The sequence below is a fragment of the Megascapheus bottae genome, chromosome 24, assembly GCF_031878675.1.
Source record: "Megascapheus bottae isolate mThoBot1 chromosome 24, mThoBot2.hap1, whole genome shotgun sequence".
In the NCBI taxonomy this organism is placed as follows: domain Eukaryota; kingdom Metazoa; phylum Chordata; class Mammalia; order Rodentia; family Geomyidae; genus Megascapheus; species Megascapheus bottae.
Genome location: NC_143532.1, coordinates 12,852,829 through 12,868,979, shown reverse-complemented (window position 1 = coordinate 12,868,979; position 16,151 = coordinate 12,852,829).

Here is a 16,151-nt window from a genome sequence, read left to right as displayed (position 1 = left end):
GCCCTGAGAAAGCCCAAGGATAGTGCTCAGGCCCTGAGTTCAGTCCCCCAGGAATGGCAAAACTTAAAAAATAAAAAAATGAAACTGAATAGATGGATCGCCTTTCTCTATATTTGCATTTTAACATCCACAGCCTTGTGTTTCCCTGAACCTCTCTGTTGGGAGGTAAACAAATAGATTTATCAGTGAGCAAAGATCTACTTTAAAGATAGATTGACAGCAATAGTTACATTTGCAAGTTTTTCACCCCCTGTCTTTCTGAGTTGCCAGCCACTCCCATGTTTGAGGATGGTGGCTGGAACCATAAAATAAATATAACAGGTAAAAGGTTCATTGCAGTCTTATCTTTAGTGAATCAAAAATTTGAGTGACCCGGACGGGGAGTTTGGCTTAGTAGCAGAGTGCTTCCCTAGCATGCACAAAGACCCGGGTTTGATTCCTCAGTACCACATACAAAGAAACAGCTGAAAATGTGCTGTGGCTCTCTAGCCTTGAGAAAGCCCAAAGACAACACTCAGGCCCTGAATTCAAGCACTGTGACTATCCATTTTTCTCTATCATCTGCTGCTTCCTTCAGCTGTGTGTGGTGGATCCAGGGGGGGACACCACCTACCTTTACCACTGTTGGTGTGGTCAGGATTATAGGATCAAGTCCTTTCCAGATTGGTTCTGCACAGGAACTCTTTTTACCCACACCAAATCCCCTGGTTGGAATTTGTGGCTTGGCTCAAGTGCAGGCTGGGGGTCTTCTCCCCTAAACACCTGGTGAATAGGCTTCTGAGAGGACTGGAGGGCCTATAATGACTTGAAAAGGGAGTGATTAATAATCTGTGCTGCAGAGACCTAGTTTAGGAGTCTGGTGGAGTTGAGTCACCAATTGTTCTCCCAGTGATGCTGGAAGAACAGGTCTCCCATCGGGCACCACCAGTCAACCCGTGTTGTTGTTGTTGCCTTGCTCAGAGCCCAACTGTTTTGTCCATTTTTTTTCTCTTATAGGGGGTCTTGGGAGGTAGATCTGGTTCTGGCATTATCACCAGAAACTGGGCCCCACTGGTTCTAGGACCACCTCCCTAGCTGCCAAAGGCCACCCTATTTCCCTGGGCTTTAGATTGTTTTTCCTGTAAGATGCAGACAGGACAATCCAACCTGAGCCTGGCTGTAAATATTCCACTATGGTCCTAGCCTGTAAGGTTCTGAGGCCTAGCTGTGAAACCAGAAAAGGGTTAAGAGCCTGGAAACAAAACTGGGCCCTGTGAAGGTCAAACCTTCTAGTCAAGACAGATGTAGAGCTGTCTGAACCTAAAGAAGAGTGAGACCTTGGATAAGGGATTCTCTGCCTGCATCTGCAGTCACCCCCCCTCTACCCTCACACTAAACTCAAGTAACTTCTGTCTCCTTGCTCAGACTCCATAAAACCCTTGACTTTGCCACCCCCCTCTCACCTCTGACATAGTCTCCGAGCCTGCAGAAGGCTGTGCCACTCAGAGTTCCTCAATAAATAGTCATAGCCTGTGGAAGACAGAGCCTAGCCTTAAAGATATCACTCTATCACTTGAGCCACTAAGATATATATAAGTATATGTATATATGTATATATACATATAGTGAAGATAAGAGTCTCATGGACTTTCCAGCTCAGGCTGGCTTCAAATCATGATCCTCAGATCTGAGCCTCCTGAACATCTAGGATTATAGGCATGAGCCAACAGCTCCCAGCTCTGTAGTTGAATCTTTACATAATGTACATAAAATACAATGACTTCCTTTGCTCACCCATCCTCATTCCATCCTGGCTCAGGCACTTCCCAGGGAAGTAAGTCTAGAGACCAGCCCCGACTCACTCTGGGCGGCATCCCAAAGCCATTTGCCATCCTTCCCTCAAGTCAGTAATAGAAGCATCTTAAGAGGAACATGCAAGATACCATGGAAGTTGCTAAATTAGGAGAACTAGAACTTTTTTTGTGTGGGTCATGGGGCCTGGATGCTGTCCCTGAGCTCTTCAACTCAAGGCTACCCGCCCTACCCTGGAGCCAAGCCCCACTTCCCATTTTCTCTAGAGGTTGATTGGAGATAAGAGTCTCAGGTCCTTTTGTGCTGGGGCTGACTTTGAACCTGGATCCTCAGATCTCAGCCGCCTGAGCAGTTAGGATTACAGGTGTGAGCCACCCAGTGAGGACAGAATTTGAACAGGCTTTCTTCAGGGCAAGGCCTAGCTCATTTCTCACACTCCTAAGTGGAACTTCTCCCCTGGGAAATCTTCCCTGCTTTTTCTGGTTCATGTGTGTCCATTGGAGCACAACCTTCCACAGAGTCATTCATCTGTGTCTGTACCCCTACCAGAAGAGGTTCTGAGAATGACTCGCTCTGTGATTGTGCAAAATCTGGACTAAGAGGATGTTTGGTGAAAGAGTAACAAGAGAATTGATGAATGAAGCTGGACTTGCATTCATTCCCTCCTAGCCCCAAATCCCTATGAGTTCCAGCCTGGCAAAGAGGGTGACCTCCAGACGCTGAGAGATCCAGCCTATAAGAGATCTTAGTCTCAGATTAGAGCTAAGACTCCTTCTCTCTTCTGCCTTCTCCTTTTCTCCTGCATAAAGCAGCACAGAATCCAGCAGAACCATGCCCACTAAACATGGCCTGACCTCAAGGACTGGAATGCAAGTTCCTATCCCTACAGCCTGTGCCCTTCCTTCCCTTTCCAGCTGAGGGAGACCAGAGCACCCACCAGGACACAGCATGAAAGTCAGTGGACAATGCCTGGACTAGTCAGGCTATGGCCAAAGTCAGCCCCCAAAGAACTACTCAGGCATTCAAGTGTAAAGAGCAGCCAGCGGCTCACAAAGTAGGAGTAAACATTTCTTTTTTGAGGATCAGTGCACCATTCCCCTAAAGCATCTGAATTTTGAGGTTGGAGGTTCTTGGTGTTAGAGCATGCTTGTGAAGTCTATGCAAAGTCCTAGGTTCAATCAGTGTACATGCTCAAAGAAAGTTTGGATCTCAACCCACTTCTTAGTATCTTTTCTTGCCTCAACTATCTCAATGAGACAAAGATCCTGGCTGCTGCTGATTTTATGAAAAGTTTGTTCCTGGGACAAATACCTCCTGGGAAATCCATTTAGAGCAGAAAGAAGAGACATGAAACCAGAGGGACTCTAAGTTCTGTCATTCCTCTGCTTAAAATATCCCTGTCCCTTAGAACATATTTATTATCTTCCCAAATCTCATTACCAGGGAACTTTGTCCCCATGAGCTGATAGAAAAAGCCTGACAAGAAAAAAAAATCCCTAGGCGTGTTCCCAAAGGTGTGGGGACAGAGATGTAGACCAGTCAGACTTAAAAGACAGAGCTGAAGGACAAGCAGAGGTCAGTCAATGTTCTGGGGAGAATAGACTAGAGTGGAAGGAGCAAGGGAAAAGGAAGCCTTTGGCAAAGGAAAGCAGCAGGAGCAGGGGCAGGGAGGATGGGACCAGGCTGAGGAAATCAGTATGCATGGCTATAAAGGGGTCAGCAGAGATCAGAGGGCAAAGAGACTTGTGGACTATAATGAGAGCATGGGCTTCTGAATAGGATGGCCCAATCAGGGGTGCAGTAACAGATGTGTGGGGTGGAAGAGGATGTGGTAGAGAGAGGGAGGCCATCACAACAGGGTCAGTGTAGCTGCTCTGAAAATTCCAAGCCTCTTGTCTCTTTATTGTTTCTTCCTAGGATCACTATCCCTAAAGTTTCCTGAGCACCCCTTCCAGTGTATCCTCAACCTACTGATGTCCCTGCCTCTCCAAGCATCCAGCAGGCCACAGACTTAAAAAGACGTATAGCTCTGAAGGTCTAGGTGAATCCAGGGAGTCTTCATGCCCCGGGAAGAATTGTTCATACATGTGTGCACCAGGGGGCGCTGCACACATATGGACAAAGCCTAGCAGATAATCCTGTTAGAAGGCACAAGCCTGTACAAGCCTGAACAAACCCAAGGCCAAGTTTGGTCATACACTCCTCATCCTCAGATACACACAAGCCCACCAACAGGGCTTCTGTTCAGTTTCACTATTTTCTGAATGTGTATCTGGGCAAGTTCTTTATCCTCTGCGTTGTTCAGTATTCTGTAAAATGAGGATCACAGTAGTCACACACACACACACACACACACACACACACACACACACACACAGAGGTGTCTTTCTGAGCGTTTGGTTATAAAGGACCTTTAATGGTGTCTAGCACACAGCAAACACTCAATAAATGCTCCCTGTCTGGAGATTGGGACCGATTCCAGGAACACTGGTGGAAAAATGTCCTCTAACTCCTTAAGAGGCACTTAAAAGCTGCTTTTTACCCCGCCCAAAAATTGACTGAAATCAGAGACAAGCTTGACATCTCTGCCTCCATTTTGTTTGTCACTCTGCTCTATATCATTTCACCTTTTTTTTTTGCCAGTCCTTGGGCTTGAACTCAGGGCCTGAGCACTGTTCTTGGGCTTTCTCAAGGCTAGAGCTTCTATCACTTGAGCCACAGCACCATTTCCGGCTTTTTTTTTTCTATGCATGTGGTACCAAGGAATCGAACCCGGGCCTTCAAGCATGCTAGGCAAGCACTCTACCACTAGGCCAAACTCCTGGCCCTCATTTCACTTTTTTCTTCAGTCACTTTATCATGTGGAATCTGGGCAGAACAGGACTGACAGATAACATCTTTATGACTTTTAAGACTAAGGATCCAAACCAAACTACCACTAAGAAGCAATAGATTTTCCTTGGGTCAGGCCTCCAGTCAGACAATGGCTTGTTTAGGGTTCTTTTTTCTTCTTCTGGGACTAGTACTTGAACTCAGGACCTGTGCCTTCAGCCCCTCGAAGCTTGTTTATACTGACCAATGAAGACAAAAAAACTACTTTCCCCAAATCTTCCAGGAATAAGCACTGATCAGCTAGGCCCAATTAATGACTAGGATACTTTTATTATGCATATCTTTTGCACCTGTCCCCAGTTTCCAGTCTACTTAGGTCTGTACCAAAGATGGCTGAAGATGTGTGGGCTGGTAATAAGTGTCTTTTTCTGCCCTTCACCATATCTCTTTATTTGCCTTCTAGAGGTAGTTGGTGAGATCTAAAATGTAGAACTTGGGAATTTGGGCCTGAGATCTAAAACTTTGGAAATACCATTCCAAGATTAGAGAACTGGCTGGGGGACTGGTAGCTCATTTCTATAATCCTAGTTGTTCAGCAGGCTGAGAATCATGGTTTTAACCAGCCTGAACAGACAAATTTGAGAAATTCTTATCTCCAGTTAACCAGCAAAAAGCTGAAACTGGAAGGGGTGGCTCAAGTAGTACTGCACTAGCCATAAGCAAAAAAGCCAAGCAAGAACTCAAGGCCCTGAATTCAAGTCCAGTAAAAGGACAGGGAGGTGGAGGGGAGAAAGATGGGAGAACAGGGGGGAAAAAGGGAATGTTAGAGTTGTTATTCTAATTTTTAAATATTTTAATTATCTTTAAGTAGTTGTACAAAAGAGTTGTCATCCCTAGGCTGGGAGCATAGCCTAGTGGCAGAGTGCTCACCTAACATGCATGAAGCCCTGGGTTCAATTCCTCAGTACCATATACTCAGAAAAAGCTGGAAGAGGTGCTGTGGCTCAAGTGTCAGGACGCTAGCCTTGAGCAAAATGTGTCCAAGGACAGTGCCCAGGCCCTGAGTTCAAACCCCAGGACTGACAAAAAAATTATCATCCCACAGAGCAGTTTGCCATTGTAATTTTAGCATGAATCTCTTCTACCTAAAAATAACTTTGAAGCCTATGGCTGCCCAGAAAAACTGATACATTTTGGTGCCAGTCCATGGGCCATGTAGGAGCCCCCAGCCTTCACTGGACTCTTTAAGGCAGCTGTGTTCTAACACACACGCACACACACACACACACACACACACACACACACACACACACCAACTTTATTATGTCTGCCACCTCTCCTCTATGCTAGTTCCTACCCTAGTTTGACCAGACTCAGAAGACTATGCAACTACAGAAAGAAACGTGGCAGGGGATACCAGTTCTACTTCCTGGATGTAGTATAACTAAAGTCATAGGGCAGAGAGACTGAACTGTATATGTTCTAAAATGATGGCAGCTGGACGCAGTGACTTCATGCCTGCAATCCTAGCTACTCAGGAGGCTGAGATCTGAGGATCAAAGTTTAAAGCCACCCGGGGCACAAAAGGACCTGAGACTCTTATCTCCAATTAACCTCTAGAAAATGGGAAGTAGGGCTTGGCTCAAGGGTAGAGCTGAAGAGCTCAGGGACAGCACCCAGGCCGAGCTCAAGTCCCATGGCCCACAAAAATAAAATAAAATAAAATAAAATGATGGTCCAGTCATTTGCCCCAAAGAAAGCAGACAGAAGTAATGGTAAGACATGATTATTTTATTGAACTCAGGACCTAGTTGCTACCTCAGAACTTTTTGGCTCAATCTACCACTTTGAGCCACAACTCTACTTCCAGTTTTCTGGCAGTTAATTAGAGATAAAAGTCTCAAAGATTTTCTTACTGGGGCCTGAGATCCTGAGATCTCGGCCTCCTAAGTAGATAGGATTATGGACATGAGTTATTAGCACACAGGGACAAGACAGGATTCTATCAGCATTGCCATGGGAAGACGGAATAGAAGCACTTCAGCCCGTCTTGGATGTACTCACCTGGTTTATATAGAGGAAGAATTAGGGCATGGAGTGAGAAGTTTGGCTAATGAGGTAGTCTTGCTCAAAGCGTGGTCTGATTGATAGTTATCTCAGTTTGGTTCTTCTAGTAGCAATGTCAGGAAGGAAGAAGTCCTTGTCTTCATCCAATGAAGGGAAAAACTAGATGTCAGATGATTGTCCTTGCATGGAGGTGATGTTGTCATGGGGTGATCTGGTTCTGAGGTTCTGATGTTCTCAGATTCCAAAGTGACTCAGGTGCCAGCCTCAAACTAAGGAACAGGGCCCAGGCTCTGAGTTCAAGCCCCAGTACTGGCATACATGCACACGTATATAACCACATAAAAAAGTGACTCAGGTTTAGGACAATACTGGAGACTTCCAAGTGGTTTTTTTGTTTTTGTTTTTGTTTTTTTAGAGAGTCTAGGACAGGGCACTGTAGAAGCTGACAATAAAATGTCTTGGCTTCTTGTTTCTATGACTTTGGCCTTGAAAGGGGATGGTTAAGAATCACCATTTTCAAATATTCCTTGATTGATTCACATGCCTATGTGAAGTTAAGCAAGAATCTGACTCAGAGCAGGGTTTTTTTTGGGGGGGGCGGGTTTGTTTTTTGAAAGTGATAGGAAAGTTCATTAGGAAAGGAACGTTATTTCAGTAGTCTGAAAATGGGTCATCTCTAGGGTGAGAATAACAATAATTACTTTTTACTCCAGCACAAATTATTTTTATTGAAATGTAAGGCCTCAGAGCATCAAATCCCTCCGAGGACCAGTCCATGGGGCACTTCCTGACTGAAAGTTGTGGGGAGACTTACTACATTATATTTGACCTCCAAAGTTTGTTTACTGGCCTGGGTAGTAAGTGAAGAACTATGGTTGCAGGAACTGCATTGACCTACCCTAGGTCTTCACTAAAGAAACTTTCATTAATCCTTAGGCGGGTAGAGTATTCAAAAAAAAACCCACACACATTTTATAGGGCTAGAGATATGGTTCTTTTGATAGAGTACTAGCCAAGAAACAAAAGTATCAGATGCCAAATTCAAATCCTGGTCTCAGATTTTTTTAAAGATACATTTTATGATCTTCCATAGTCTTAAATGTGACCACTAATTGTGGCTAACATTTAGGTTGGTCGCAAAGTTTAGTGACAATGTTCTCTGAGACCATGTTATCTTCTGAGAGGCAACTTAAAAGATGCTTTTGGGGGACAAGAGTTTGGCCTAATGGTAGAGTACTTGCCTAGCATGCATGAATACCCGGATTCAATTCCTCCACACCACATACATAGAAAAAGCCAGAAGTGGTAGAGTTGTAGCCTTGAGAAAAACCCAAGGCAAAAAAAAAAAAAAAAAAGATGCTTCTGTCCAGGCCTATAAATTAACTACAAGCAGGATAAAAGCTGAGCATCCACCACCCCCATTTTTCATTTGTGCCCTTTGTTTTGCATTATTACCTCATTTTACAACTATGTTGGTCTCCTGGAAATACAAGATTCACCTAGAAGCATCTTATCATGAAAGGCAAACTTCCCTCATACAGGCAATGCCTTTTTATCATCTTGAAGTGAACAGCCAAAAACTACAAATTACCCACAAACCTCCAGAGACCAGTCAACCAGGCCATATCTGTGAATCTGTGACTTGGGGTTGCTTTAACTATGAATAACTTATTCACTGCAATTCTCCCTATTTGTCATGACGCCAATGTCTGTACTCCTCAAAGATAGCAGAAGATACACTGAAATGCTGTCTTGCCATGGATAGCATGTAATAAATAAATCTCCTTTCTCTATCCCTCACTATTTCTCTTTATTTGGTACATGGCTCCCAACTGGGCCAAATGCTCAAGAGAACAGACTCAAGTCCAGGCACTTCCAGATTGTGGCCTCTACTGTGGAAGAGACAAAGAAAGCCAGGCTATGTCTCAAAGCTGGAGGGTCTCCCTGCTGTATAGTAATGAAACCTGTATCTCAGACCTTACACCTAAATTCTGAATTCCACTTGTCAGGTCTGGCTACTTGCTCCCAAACATCAAATAAAGAGACATGGCGAAGCACAGGAAAAGAAGGTGCATTATGTGGCATGCTTAACATGGGAAGACAGCACTTCAGCCCCTCTGCAGGGTGCAAACATGAGCTGAATTTGAAGCTTGATCCTCAGATCTCAGCATCCCGAGTAGCTAGGATTAGAGGCATGAGCTAGCACAGCATGCATTCTTTTATTCCAGTCTTAATTTCTAATATTAACTCTGATCATATGATGAACTTCACAATAATGAAGAGGTTACAGACTACCTAGGAAAATGTTCAAAATGTCACAAGGTTTAAAGAGGACTTACCTAAGGCAAGATGGTAAGAGTCACTGCAGGCCACAAGCTGTCAACTAGCTATTAAAGAGTGTTGTCAAAAACACTGGTTGAAGGTACAAAGCTGATTTCAGGCGTAGGAATGATTTCCAGGTTTGTTGCTTTCAGAATAGCAATTCCAGTGGGTCAAGCTAAGGAATGGAGCTGAGTAGAAGATCCAGTTGGTTTGCTGACCAGTCGATGTGTTCCATACCCTACTACAAGGTATCCCTACATTTATATGATTCAGGTGAGATAATTTCATAATTCACTGGATCTCACCCAGTCCATGGGCCTGGGATATGGATTGACACACTCATGTGTTCATTTCTATGTAGTGGTGGTGGTTGTTTAAACACAATCATGGTGTGGCACTGGTGGCTCATGCCTGTAATCCTAGGTAATTAGGAAGCTGAGATCTGAGGCTCATGATTGGAAACTACCCTGGCTGGGAAAGTCCCTGAGACTCATCTCCAATAAACAACTCAAAAAATCTGGGAGTGGCACAGTGGCTCAAATGGTAGAATACTATCTAGCCTTGAGCACAAAAAGGCTCAGGGACAGTGCTCAGGCACTATGTTCATGCTCCAGGACTGGCTAATAGTAGTAGTAGTAGTAATAATAATAATAATAATTTGGTAAGTTTATAAGTAGTGATACTTTATTTGAAAAATTAAATTGTCCAGATGATATATGTTTACTTGAGTAAACAAGATGTAGTATTATTCTATTTTAGCACTTAAACAAAGCATGCTTAAATTAAAAATATTGCTTTCCACTGGGCACCAGTGTCCTGTAGTCCTAGCCTCTCAGCAGGCTGGGATTTGAGGATCCCAGTTTGAAGCCAGTCTGGGCAGGAAAGTCCATGACATTCTTATCTCCAATTACCTATTCAAAATGACAGAAATGGAGAACCAGCCTTAAAGGGAAAAAAGGATCAGCACCCAGGCTCTGAGTTCAAACCCCAGTACACACACACACACACACACACACACACACACACACACACACAAATACACAGGACAACTAAAGTCATATGTCATTATGTACATCATACATGTATACATATACACACACATATACATTTCATACATCCATATGTATATATAATTTCACTCAAGACGAGGCACAGCCTCCAAGCTGCTGTTCTATACAACAGAGCAACCCAGAGCAGGGCCCACCTGTTCTCTTCAGGGACTAAGTCAGTTTTAAGTCCATATCTGCCAGACTCAGAAAGCAAAGCCCCTTTTATGTCATTGTCTTGTTCCCTTTCAGTCAAAAAACTCAGACACATTCTCAAGAAAACTATCAAGAAACTCGGGAAAATTGGCCCTGGCTTGTCAAGAGCCCCTACAACCATATTGTTCCAGGTCCCTGCTACCTGCTCACCACCACTTGGGAAGTATACACGGATGGAGTCCTGCTGTGTCCCATCATTCTATCAAGGTGCCTGGCCCAATGTAATTACTTTCTATATGGACCAGGTCAAAAGCTAGTTCCCTCAGGAGGAAATGCAGCAAGAGTGGGGCCAGATGTTGACAGATCTGGTCCTTGAGGCCCACACAGAACTGTCCAAGGATGTGTTTACAGCTGGATGGGGGAGTTTGTATGTGATTGGGAGGTGGAGTTATAATTCTTTTGGTCTCTTTCACCATCCTCTTCCCCTGTCCTGTACCCATTGCTTGGATTGTGTTTTGAGTGACATACCCCAAGATCCTTGGTATTGTCAAGATTCTGGTCAACAGAAGTCAGAAGCTTCCTCACCTCCTGTTTCCTGACTTACACATTTCTAGTGATGTGGCTCCTGCTGACAGAGGGACCCAGAGAATAAAGTGGTGGTCCACAATGAGCAGGCCAGATAGAATTGCTGGAAGGCCCTACTTCCCTGGGTCTCTCCTCCCATAGGAACTTTCCACCAGTGTACATTAAAGAAAGCACACCAACAAAAAGTTTAATAAAAGGAAATTAAGGTCACTGGTGACCCTGCAACATCAAGCCAAAAGCAGATATGATTTGACAATCCTATCTGGCTGTTGTCTTAGACATCTTTGTAGTCTAGTCTATCTATCTGTGTGTGTGTGTGTGTATATATATATATATATATATATATATAATATGTGGCATAAAGACATAAAATATCTATATTATATATTATTATATATAAAATGATCTCTAATATATGTAATTAGATATATAAATGCATCATATAATACATATTATATAAATAGGATGTATAAGACTATCTTATAAAATATAGATTAAAATATCCTATGTTTATATATCATATATAGACATATATATAGATATATGATATACAGACATATAATATGATAGAGAGATAGTTACAAACATATAGATTGCCATTAGCCAGGAATAAACCCATGTTTGCTTAGCTAATGCTCTACCATTTTTTTTTTTTTGCCAGTCCTGGGCTTGAGCTCAGGGCCTGAGCACTGTCCTTGGACTTTCTCAAGGTTAGAGCTCTACCACTTGAGCCTCAGCACCACTTCCGGCTTTTTTCTGTGTATGTGGTACCGAGGAATCGAACCTGGGTCTCCATGCATGCTAGGCAAGCACTTTAACCACTAGGCCAAACTCCCGGCCCTGCTCTACCATTTGAGCCATGCCTCCAACCCAACATTTTGCTGGTCATCTTGAAAATGAAAGTCTCACAGACTTTATTGTCCAGGCTAGCTTTAATCCTCTAGATCTTAGCTTCCTGAGTAACTAGGATTATAGGCGTGAGCCCCTGGCACCTAGTTTTCTCAAGTATTTTGATGGGTATTTTCCATAGCTAAACTTGTCCTACACAAAATACAATATCAAATTCTAACTTGTTCAAGTTATTAAATTATATCAGCCTTTTTACACGTACTAATTAGCCCTTCATATTTTTCAGTTCTGAACCCATACTCAACAAGCCATGGATTGAAAATATTCCAAGTAAAAAGCAATTATGGGGCCTGGAGTTTGGCCTAGTAGTTAAAGTGCTTGCCTAGCATGCACGAAGACCCGGGTTCGATTCCTTGGTACCATATATATAGAAAAAGCCTGAAGTGGTGCTGAGGCTCAAGTGGTAGAGCTCTAGCCTTGAGAAAATCCAAGGACAGTGCTCAGGCCCTGAGCTCAAGCCCAGGACTGGCAAAAAAAAAAAAAAAGCAATTATGTAGTGGGTTCTGTTGGCTTGGTGGCTCACATCCATAATCCTAGCTACCCAAGAGGCTGAGATCTGAGGATTGAAGTTTGAAGCTAGCCCAAGCTGGAAAGCCCATAAGATTCTTTACCTCCAGTAAACTACCCCCACACACACCAAGAAAAAAGAAAGAAAAAAAGCTGAGCCCAGCAGCAGTGGCTCAGGCCTGTAATCCTAGCTACTCAGAAGGCTGAGATCTGAGGAATGCAGCTTAAAGCCAACCTGAACAGGAAAGTCTATGAAACTTATGTCCAATTAGCCACCAGAAAACTAGAAGTAGCACTGTGTCTCAAAGTGGCAGAGCCCTGTCCTTGAATGAAAAAGCTCAGGGACAGCTCCCAGGCTCTGAGTTTAAGCCCCATGACCACCAACAACAACAACAAAAACCTGGAAGTGGTGCTGTGGCTCTAGTAGAAGAGCACTAGCTTTAAGCAAAAGAAACTCAGGGACAACAACTAGGCCCTGAGTTCAAGCCAAAGAACCACAAATAAAAAGGTCTGTACTACATACATACAGGCTTTTTTTTGAGGGGGGGGATATCATTATTCCCAATATAGTATGTCAATTATTTATATAGCATTTAACTAATCTAAGGATGATTTTAAACACTGGAGGATATACATCCGGTAAATATCAGAGGTAAGATTTAAACCCAAGCAGCCTGACTCAGAATCATATCAACTCTGAAATACATTGTATTCTGTAGCTGTAACATTTTTTAAAATTTTTATTGCACTTCATGGAAGGGTTACAGTTATATTTGCCAGATAGAAGGTACATTACTTCACGCACATCGATACCCCTTTGTAGCTGTAACATTTTTCCCAACCTCTCTGGTTGTGTGGGGGTGAGGCTAGTGTCAATAAGGCTTTAAGAGATGTAGTCTGTCAACAAGTTTTGTGTATTTTGGACTGTCTCTCAGCCCCAATTTCTCGGTCAAAGGATACAGCAATTTTAAGGCTCTTGCTCCATATGGTTTGATAACTTTATGAGAAGTTGCATCATTTCAATTCCTGGTATCAGATGAAGATACTTTGCCAACGGCCAAGGGACAACAGGCAGAGGCCAAGACCCCAAGGTCACAAGACACAAAGTCTCCAAAGTACAGTACGTGAGGATTTCCTTAAAAATAGTTTGGGAAGCATCTGCATAATTCCTGGGCCTCTGGGCCATTCAAGGCTGGAAAAGGCTTTAGACGACTGGGCTGAGGAGCTAGGGAAGTTTTCCTTCTCTTTGTTTTGTTTTGCCAGGGCTAGTACCTAAACTCAGGCTTCTTTCTCTTCCTTAGCTTTTTAGCTCAGGGCAGGCACTCTACTACTTGATCCATACCTCTATTTCTGGCTTTTTGGTGCTTACTTAGAGGTTAAGAGTCTCACGGACTTTTCTACCGGGATTGGTTTCAAACCCTGACTCTCAGATCTCAGCTTCCTGAGTAGCTAGGATTACAGGCGTGAGCTACTGTCACCTGGCTGGAGAGTTTCTTTGGAGAGAGCATTGCCTCATTATAAATCATGCCACTTCCTTCCACCCAAGCTGTGGGTGTTGTCCTCATAAGACTGTGGAGACAACTGGACCTCCCTAATCCAGCCACCTAGACCCCATGTCACCAGAGGGGACATCCTAGCCTTCAATCAAGCATGGGGAGCAGCAGGTTCTTGTGAGGTGGGCCACACCCAACATGCTGCTGGATTGCCTGTTGTAGCCAGCTGTGTTCCTCCTTATAGGAACACAGACCCTAGACAACAACTTTTTGGGCAATGGAAAGCATGTTCCTTAGGGCTGAGGAAGAATTGCAGGGATGAGAGACACAGGGGAAGGTCCCAAGTTTATGGGAAAGTCCTGGGGCTTGGAGTCAGGACCTGGACACTGTCTCAGAACTTCTTTTTTCTCAAGGCTAGCACTCTACCACTTAAGCAACAGCTCTACTTCCAGCATTTTTTTGTCAATCATGGGGCTTGAACTCAGGGCCTGGGCACTGTCCTTGGATACTTTTGCTCGAGGCTAGCACTCTGCCACCTGAGCCACAGAGCCACTTCTGGCTTTTTCCGAGCATGTGGTAACAAGGAATTAAACCTAGCTTTGTTCATGCTAGGAAAGCACTCTACCACTAGGCTACCCTCCTGGCCCCTACTTCCAGCTTTTTTTTTTTTTTGGTAGTTCATAGACTTTCTTGCCTTGCCTGACTTCAAACCATGGTCCTCAGATCTCAGCTTCCTTATTACACATATGAGACTCCAACACCTACCAGTAAAGGGCATTTTTAAAAACTCACAAAATTGGTCTTGGAGGAGAGTTCTTTACCCTCCTGGCAGATCTACCAAGCTGAACACCAAGGCCAGTAAGAACAAAATGATCACAAAATAAAAATATCCAGCTACCAGTGGTTCACAGGAACCAGGAACCAGGAAGCTGAGATCTGTGAATCACAGTTGGAAGTCAGTCTGGTTAGAAAAGTCCATGAGACTCTTATCTCCAATTAACTACCAAAAAGACAGAAGTAGAGCTATGGATCAGATGATTATCAGCCTTATCTTGGACAGTGACTAGGCCCTGTGTTAAAGCCCCAGTACTGGCACATACATAGGTAAGTATACATACATACATACATACACACACACACATACAGCTGAAAGTGGATCTGTGGCTCAAGTGGTAAAGCCTTGAGTGGAAAAAGCTAAGTAAGAACATGAAGTTCTGAGTCTAATCCCAATACCAACACACTCACACAAAAATTAAATATTTCAGCCCAACCTAAGGGTACTGACATGAGCTTTAGGTTTAAATAGAGAAAGAATTGGAGCAGGAGATGATAAGTATATATCATTAAACAGTTCCAGACAAAGCATGCTTGCTCAATGACTCTCTTAATTCTGGTTTTGTTTTTGTTTTGTTTTTTTGTTGTTTGCCAGTCCTGGGCTTTAACTCAGGGCCTGAGCACTATCCTTGGACTTTCTCAAGGCTAGAGCTCTATCACTTGAGCCTCAGCACCACTTCCGGCTTTTTTCTATTTATGTGGTACCAAGGAATCGAACCCAGGTCTTCATGCATGCTAGGCAAGCACTCTACCACTAGGCCAAACTCCCAGCCCTTAATTCTGGTTTTGAGACAGGTTCCAGAGAAGTTACTCCCATCTCTTGAGGATGACAATCTGTTTTCCATGAGATGGTTACACCTGCTCTAGGCCACTGTCTCATGATTACAAGTGACAGTCCTCACTTGAGGGGGTGTCTGTCCTGTGGAGGCTTTGTTAACCCTTGAGGGGGGAATAGTTTCAGTCCCTTGCCATAAAGATATCATAGATCACAGATGTTACAGTCCTGTCCTTCCTGGAACCCAAAGTGACCATAGGAGGGTGACTTTAGAGCAACAGATGACATTTACAAAATAGAGGAAAATTATCATTTTCTTCAGGATTTCTGTCTATGTATGTGTCTGTGTCTGTGTGTCTGCGAAGCCAGGGCTTCACAGTCTCACCTGGCTTGTTTTTCCCATGGTAGAGTCAGGGTAGGGAAACCTGTGGAAGAGGCTCAACAAAGCAGAGGGGGCAAGGAAGTCCAGCAGAGAGAAAACCTGAAGGCTGAGGGGCCAAGGAGGTGGGCATTCTGTTCCAATCTTAATTCCTTATTTGTATTTATCAAAGTTTAAGCCATTTTCAAATGAGCCAACCTAGCAGGGATTGTAGGCAGGCTACTTTGGTTGAAGAGCCAAGACTATTTCCTATGACCTGCCACTTCAAGGCACAGACCTGTCACCCCAAGGCAGAGACATGGCTGTGGTTGGTCAGGATATGGGCCTAACTCCTCCATCCCCAGTACCTGCTGACAGGAGCTGAGAAGATAAAAGGCGGACGCTGCAGTCACAGCCACTGTCTAACCCTCTAGGTGCTGACATCAACCCAACCTGGAGCAGAAGCTGGCCAGAAC